Source organism: Agelaius phoeniceus, chromosome 17 (assembly GCF_051311805.1).
Source record: "Agelaius phoeniceus isolate bAgePho1 chromosome 17, bAgePho1.hap1, whole genome shotgun sequence".
NCBI lineage: Eukaryota > Metazoa > Chordata > Aves > Passeriformes > Icteridae > Agelaius > Agelaius phoeniceus.
In genome coordinates, this window is record NC_135281.1 from 9653923 (window position 1) to 9661390 (window position 7468).

The following is a 7468-nucleotide window of genomic DNA, read 5'->3' on the forward strand; positions in this document are numbered from 1 at the left end:
CGGGGGCGGCGCCGCCATCCGCCACCCCCGGGGGCTCCGCCCGCCGCCGGCCCCGCGCTGCCGCCCGCCGCGAGCATCCCCGAGCATCCCCCCGCTCCTGCAGCACCCCCGATCCCTGCCCCGGGCGTCATCCCCGCTGTCGCTCTCCAGCTGGGGGAGCGGGTCCCTGGGGACAGCAGGGTGCAGTGGGCACCATGGACAGGGTTTTGGTCATGTTTGCAGTGGGTATAGAGCGGAAAACATCTGCTTGTTCCTTCCACCCCAAATGTCTCTGGTGTCCCCGATCTCCAGCTGCCTGGATGGGGGAGGCAGAGGAAGGTGCTCACCCCCGTGGGTGATGCATGAGCTCTGGTGGGCATGAGTGGGTCCCCACCGAACCTCACTGGGGCTTGGCACACCAGCATGGAGCTAAAGGGTGTCACCAGCACCCACCACTACCCCAGGTGACAATCCCACAGGTATTTTTTTAGGTGCCTGTATTCAGCTGTCACCCCTGACCCAGCCAGGGACTGTCACTGCCAGCCCCTGCAGCACCAAGGGAGCAGGGCCTGGCTGTGCACCCTGTGTTCATCCTGCCCCGGGCTGGGAGAGGGCTGGGAGCACCTCTGGCTGCCCAGAGCAAGGACAAGCAGATACCTGGGCTGTGATACTCCACCTTGCCAAGGGTCCCCTGTCACAGACCCACTGCAGCACAGAGCAGCATCCTCACCCCTGTTTTAAGAGGAAGAACATTCAGCTTAAGCACACTGAGTGAGGATCACTGCCCTGTGGGCTGGGAAGGTGCAGCAGGTGGCAGTGACCTTGCACAGCCTGGGGCAGGGTTTGTGTGCCTGCTCATCAGCCTTGCATAGCTATGGCATAAAACCCTCTTGGATCGGGGCTGTGCAGCTGTGTGTGTGAGAGTGCAGCACTTGCCAAAACTAAATTCAGCTCCCCAAATCAATAGGAGCTTTCCAAAATTTTGGATGCTCAATCAGGAGCTGCTCTGGATGAGGCTCAAGCCCCTGACAAGGCTGGATGCTGGCTCAGCTCTGCGCTGGGAGCTGGCCAGGGCTGACACGTTCAGCCAGCCAACCATGCTGCCAGGCAGGGAGCAGGGACATCGAGTCACAAACCGTGTGTTTAGTAGGGACATCAGGCCCCAAACCCTGTCTGTAGCCTGCAAAAATCCTTTGAGAATTCCTGGGGGGAGTTGGCATTCCTCCTCTGGCTTCAAGAGAGCGGGCAGGGCAATGATGCTTGTTGCAGGCAGATAAAGAAAGAACGTGTTCTCCATCCCTTTGAATTTCCCATTTCTCCCTCAGCCTTTGTCTGCACACAGAGCTTTTGAGCCATGGCAGAAATTTTCCAAGAGAAATATGGTTAAAAAGGGGCCTTGGCAGGAAAAGGCTGATGTCGCTTGAGAAATGTGTGCAGATTACACCAAGCTGTTATTAAAAATAAGTGCTGTGCTGCTTCCAGCCTTTGCTTTCTGTGATTTTTCTGGTAGCAATTGCACTTCTCCAGTAAAGGGTTCACATGTCCAGGGGATGGAATTTGTTTCCTCCTCATCTGCAAGTGAGCCTGGTGCCAGCCCAGTATCCCAATGCCTGGGGATACCCTGGTAGGGTTTGGGTGCCTGGGCAAGTTCAGACTGCTCATCCATCTGAAATTCCAAAGGATTTTCAGAAAAACCTTGAGCTTGAGGCTGTATAGGAAGGGCTGGGGAGGTGGTGCGGTCCCCACACCTGCTTCATGCTCCAGCCATCCTTGGTTTTACAGCATCCAGCTTCACTCTTGGGCTCACTCAATCCCTCCCATGATGGAGCATCTTTTAAACAGCCCCAGCAACTCTGCTTTGGGTTTGGTCTGACTTTGGGTCTTTTAATGCCTGGTTAAGGACTTCCACAGTTAAACAGGAGTCAAACAGCAGGACTTAAACAGTTTTTAGGGAAAGCCCTAAACTAAGACACAGCTTGGGGCACTCAAAGCACTCAAAGCCAGGGCTCCATTTCCCAAGGCAGTGATGATGTGGGAAGGGGCCAAGCTGGGGACGGTGGCTGCAGTGATCTCTAGACCAACAGGCTTCCCCTGCACATGCACATGGATTTGGGTAGGGAGAGCACCAGCGTTCCCGTGGGTCCCACCCCTCCCCAGCACCCGGCTCTGCAGAGGGTGTGAGGCTGGGATGATTCAGCACGTTCGTTTTTCAGAGAATAAAGGAAGTAATTAAACATCAGCTTTCCTCCCGCCGCACCCCGCGAGGATGAGAGGGAGGAGATGAAAAGCCTTCAGACGGAAGTTATTTGTCCAAGGAGAAAAGTGGCTAATTTCTCTGGTGCTTTGCTTGTCTGCTCGTTAATGAAAACCGCTCATCAGCAGGAAAAGGGAGCACCCAGCGAGGGGGAGGAACCAGAACCACACATCCACCAGTGGCTGGGCACGTGGTCTTGGTGGCCTTGGGACATCCTGCTCTGTTGGGATGTCACCTCCACAAAGCCCCCCATGGCACCCAACCACAGGCCTGGGGGCTGGGAATGCAGCTGGGTATTGGGGACACCCCCTGACTGCAGCCCCATGGGGTGGGAACAGACACTCCCAAGTTAAACACCATGGAAAGGTTTTCCTAAATCCCAACACCCCTCCCCTACCTGCCTCCCTAAAATTTTTTGTGCAAAGACTTCAAAATGAATTTGTTGAGGCCCTTGCAGGGAGATAGAATCGAAAACAGCTTCGTGCTGAAGCCTCCTGCCTGGTGCAGGCTGATGGATGGTGCTTATCTCAACCAGGCATGGAAATGTTTAGTGTTATGAAAATCTCTCCCTGAAAAGAATTTATTTTCATGCTGATAATAAAAGAACCAAAGCTCAGCATTGGAGGGTGGGGATGCTGCAGGTCACATCAGGCTCTGGCTTACGGAGCCCAGGAGGAGCCTGTGCTGTCCTCTGGCCCCTGGCTGGGCAGGTGACCCTCTTGTCACTCACAGCGTGACATCCACACCTTCCCAAGGTTCATGATTCACTGGCAGGGGACATCCAAGGCATTGCTCCCTCTTTGCTGCTCTCTGGCACACAGAGAGGGGTTGAAACAATGAAAACTCTTCCATTTGGAGGTTTATATAGATATATTTCTAATTGGATTTTGGCACGTCATGGTTATTTTCGAGGCAGTCTGTAATTATTTGAGAGCCTGATCACCTCCTTTCCCTCAAAGCAGAGGACTGGCTTTTTTCTTTTTAATATTGCTTCCCCAAGTGAAATTGTGAATTTGCAACTTAATCCAATCAGAAGACACACATGATGTAACTCTGCAAGGACACAGCAGGACAGCAGGATCCACCTCTGCCAGGTTCCTAATCGATTCCCAGCAAGGGCACAACACGTAAGAATAATTTTTAATTTTTTTTTTGTATTAAAAAAAAAAAAAAAAAGGAAGTGTTTTAAGAAGATCATGGGTAGGTCCTTGATGGGGTGGGGAGGTTTTGCTGGTCCTGCAGTAGCTCAGCCCACCCTTTGCTGAGACAGCCTCGTGTCCAGCTGCAACTCTGCAGCAGCTGAACTCTCTGGCTTTTTCTGTCCCAAGTGAAACCTGATGAAATTCCCACTAATTACAGCGTTTTATTTTCACATGTGTTGTAATTTTTTGGGGCCAAAATAATTTCATCCAGCTCCCCCTGCTCTCCATTAGGGAACTGAAGCTCGAGCAGGACAGATCCTCCCATCCTCACCAGGGCTCTCCCCAGGCTGGGCTCTGCCACCATCCCAGTTCTGCACTTGTTATTCCAGTGCCCAGAATGAGCACAAATGAAAACCATTATCCAAGCAGAGTCTTCCAGCATCTCACAGCTAATGACCATACACCACCCTGCTGCATCTTAACAGCCTCAAGTTCTTATTTTCCCCAAGCCCGATTTCAGGGCTCTGGGCTGCATTCAATTGCTACTGAATCCGATTTATTATTTACATTGCAAGGTACAGCCTGGCATGAATTGATTTGCCGTGCTCTGATTGCCACTGCACGCTGCTCTGGGATCTGGGAGCTGGCTGCTCATGCAGCCAGGCTGCAAAATCAGGAATTAGGGAATGCCAGAGTTCAAACTGCCCAGTGCTCTGTGTTCTGCTCTCGCCTTTGGCTGCGTCTCTCAGGATGCAGGGAGTGCTGGTCCCAGTGGGGACGGTGGGATGGAGTCACTGGTGTCTCCCAAAGGTTGTCACCCCAGTGCTGCAGAGATCAGATGATTTTAATGGCACCCCTTACTGAAGAAGAGAGGTTTGGGGAATGGAGAGGGCAACCATTCCTAAATGGTTTTTAGGAAGGAGCCATGGATGGGAGTGCAGGACAGATGGAGAGAGCAGAAAGGATAGGGAGGAACAGAACTGGGAAGCAGATGGGAGACCTGGTGTTTTGGGGGATTTAGCAGTTGGAGGATTCATCACCACTTCACCTTTACTTTCATCATCACCTTCACCTTTGCCTTCAGCTTCATCATCATCTTCACCTTCATTTTTGCCTTCACCTTCACTCCTTACCCTGCCCATGGTGGGAGCTGCACTACCTTGGGTGTCAGGAACGAGTGAAAATCCCCCAGACTCTTACTCTGGAGCAGTGATGCCCAGAGGCTTTGCTGATGGCTCAGCTGTGGCAGAGGAACCTGGAGCAGTGGAGGGCAGGACCATGGACATGCTGCCCTTGGCACAGGGACCCTCCTCCCCCTGCTCATCCAGCAGCCCAAATCACCGAGCACCTTGGGAAATATTTGTCCATCTGCCAGAGCTCTTGACTCTGGACATTCCCAGATGAAAAGACAATTTTAAGGAATCCCATTTGGGCAGCATCATTAACATTCTCCTGGCAAGACACTGTGCCCTTGAGCTCCCTCCCACGTGGGGATTCTTCCCAGCAAACTCGTGGCTGGTGCCAGCTCTGCTCTCTGGATCGCTGAGAGTGTGAGCCTTGTGTTGAAGACCCTTTAGGAATCTCTGCTAATTGTCACTGAGACCTCCAATGGCTTGGAGGTGACTCTCAAAGGCACCTCCCTCCCCCCCAGCTGCTGTGGGATCTTGGCACCTGCTGCTGCTGGCCCTGGCAAAATCCCCACCGCACACCAGAGCTGGGCTTGGGGTGCACAGGGGGGCAGATGCTGCAGATGAGTCCTCAGGGCACCTCTGTATCGTAGCATGGGACTAATTAAAACTTCAGAATGTATATTTACCTAATAGGGAGTTGATTTGTTAAGTAGGACATCCTGTCTTCAGAGGATTTCACGGCATCGGGTGATAATCAAGTGAGAACAGGCTCCAAAAGTGTTAATTTAGGAACTGAGACAACAGGGATTAAAAATAAGCCCCGTTTTGTTCTTCTCTTGCACTTCCACATCTGAAATCCAAGTAATCATCCCATTTGGGAGTGCAAAGTAATGGCACCACCACCCAGCAAGCACCACACTGGCTGAGGGTGCAAATGTGGGGCTTCAGTGGCCGAATTTGGGCTCTTTGCCCTCTCAGGGCTCAGCTGAGGAGCTCACACTGCCCCAGCTATTCCTGGCACCTCTGGGATGTCCTGTCCCCGTGCCTGGCACTGGCACATAGGAAGGGGTTGGATTTCTGCTCAGGACTTGCAGGCAGGTGTTTTGCAACAGGGATTTTTATAGAATTGTGGAACAATTTGGGTTGGAATGAACCTTTAAAGTCCATCCCATCTCGGCTTTTGCAGAGGCACCTTCCACTAGGCAAGGTTGATCCAAACCCTGTCCAGCCTAACCTTGGACACTTGCAGGGATGGGGCATCCACAGCTTCCTGAACCAGTGTTTTACCACCCCTGCTGTAATAAATTATATTTATATTTAACCTGAATCTCCCCTCTTTTAGTTTAAAGCCGTTTCCCCGTCTCTGATTGCCAGAGGCAGGCAGCAGGAAACAGCGCTTGGGAAGAGTCCCAGCGCTGCTCCTGCCCCGCGGATGCATTCTTGCAGCGCTGTGTGATATTTAAAACCACGGATTCCCAGCCTCGGGAGAGCCCCGGGGTTTGTTTTCCCGTTGTCCCGGGAGAAGCCGCCGCCTCCTCTGCTCTCCCCGGGGACACAGAGGCGCCTTTGTGCGGCCGAGGGGCCGCGGTGACCCTGCCCTGGGCTGGGCTGCTCCTTGCGGGGCTTTGGGCTGACCCTGATCGCCGTCCCTGGCAGGATCTGCCTTGGTGAGCTCGTCCTTGTGCTCATCCAAGTGATTTTTTTCAGTTTCAAACCTTTGTGAGTGATTCTCAACATCGATGTGCCCAGCATCCCCTCCCACCTGGCTTTCCTCAGCCACACACACACACGAACAGAGCTTGGGAAGTCCCAAAGCAGAGGTGGGATGACTCTGTGCACCCAGGAGAGGGGAGTGACCTGCTGTGGGTGTTCTCATCCCTCTGGGGTTTTATTCCCTCCCCAAAAACGCTGCTGAGCGTGGTAAGAAGCACTCTGCCAACAGGCAGACCCGACAGCAGCTCCCTGCAGGTTAAAGTGCAGCACATTTGCAACTTTAACAGGGGCTGCTGCCCCTTCAGCCCTTCAGATTTTGTTGCACCAGGGAGAAAACATCTTTTCTTCCTGCTTCACACCCTGCTTTAAGGTGTTTTGGGAGGACAGAGCAGTGCACGGTGCAGATGCCTCACTCCTTCCCACCATGGGGACGGGCCACCTCCTGATCCTGACGATCCCAGGAGCAGCTCAGGGGTTTCTCCCCACCTCACTTCCCACCCCACCACCCCCCAGTTGCATTAATCAGAATAATTGTTGATTAATTACCCCATTGGGCTTTTGGCCACGTTCCTGCAGCAGCCCAGTGCCAGGCTTTGGTAGAAAAATGAAACCCAAGGAGAAAGCCTGGAGTGCCCAAAAAGTCGAGCTGGGCTGGAGAGGATGCCTGAGGGCTGGATCCCAACCAGCTCATCCCTGCTGTGTCCAGCACTGTGGGAAGGTCAGCCCAGAGCTGCCAGTGCCTCTGCTGCCCAGGCTCAGTGGGACACACAGCCCTGCACTCACCAGGACATACCAACCACCCCCAGAGACAATTAAAGCTCATTTAGGGTTGATTTTACTTAACCTATAAATTATTCTGAGGGTTTTTTTGGTGTGTAAGAGTTGCTGTGTAAAGAGAGAAGATTTAGAGCCCTAACACCAGTCCCATTCTGGGGTCACCCTGCTGCCATCCCTCACCTCAGCTCTGTTTTTCAGGAGATTGTCCCAAAAGTGAAATTCCTGCAGCTTTCAGGGCCTCAGCAGAGATTGGGCACTTCCCTGCTGTCCCCATCCATCCATGGCTCAGGGAGGCTCCTGATGGGCTCCCCCAGTCCTGCATCCTCTGGCAGGATGGGGGAACCCAATTTACCTCCAAAACCCCCAAATTTACCACACCCAGCCCACAGGGAAGACCCACTGGAGCTCCATGATGTTGGATGTGCTAGAACGTGGATGCAGCCCTGGGTATTCAGAGGGATCCAGGCTCACTG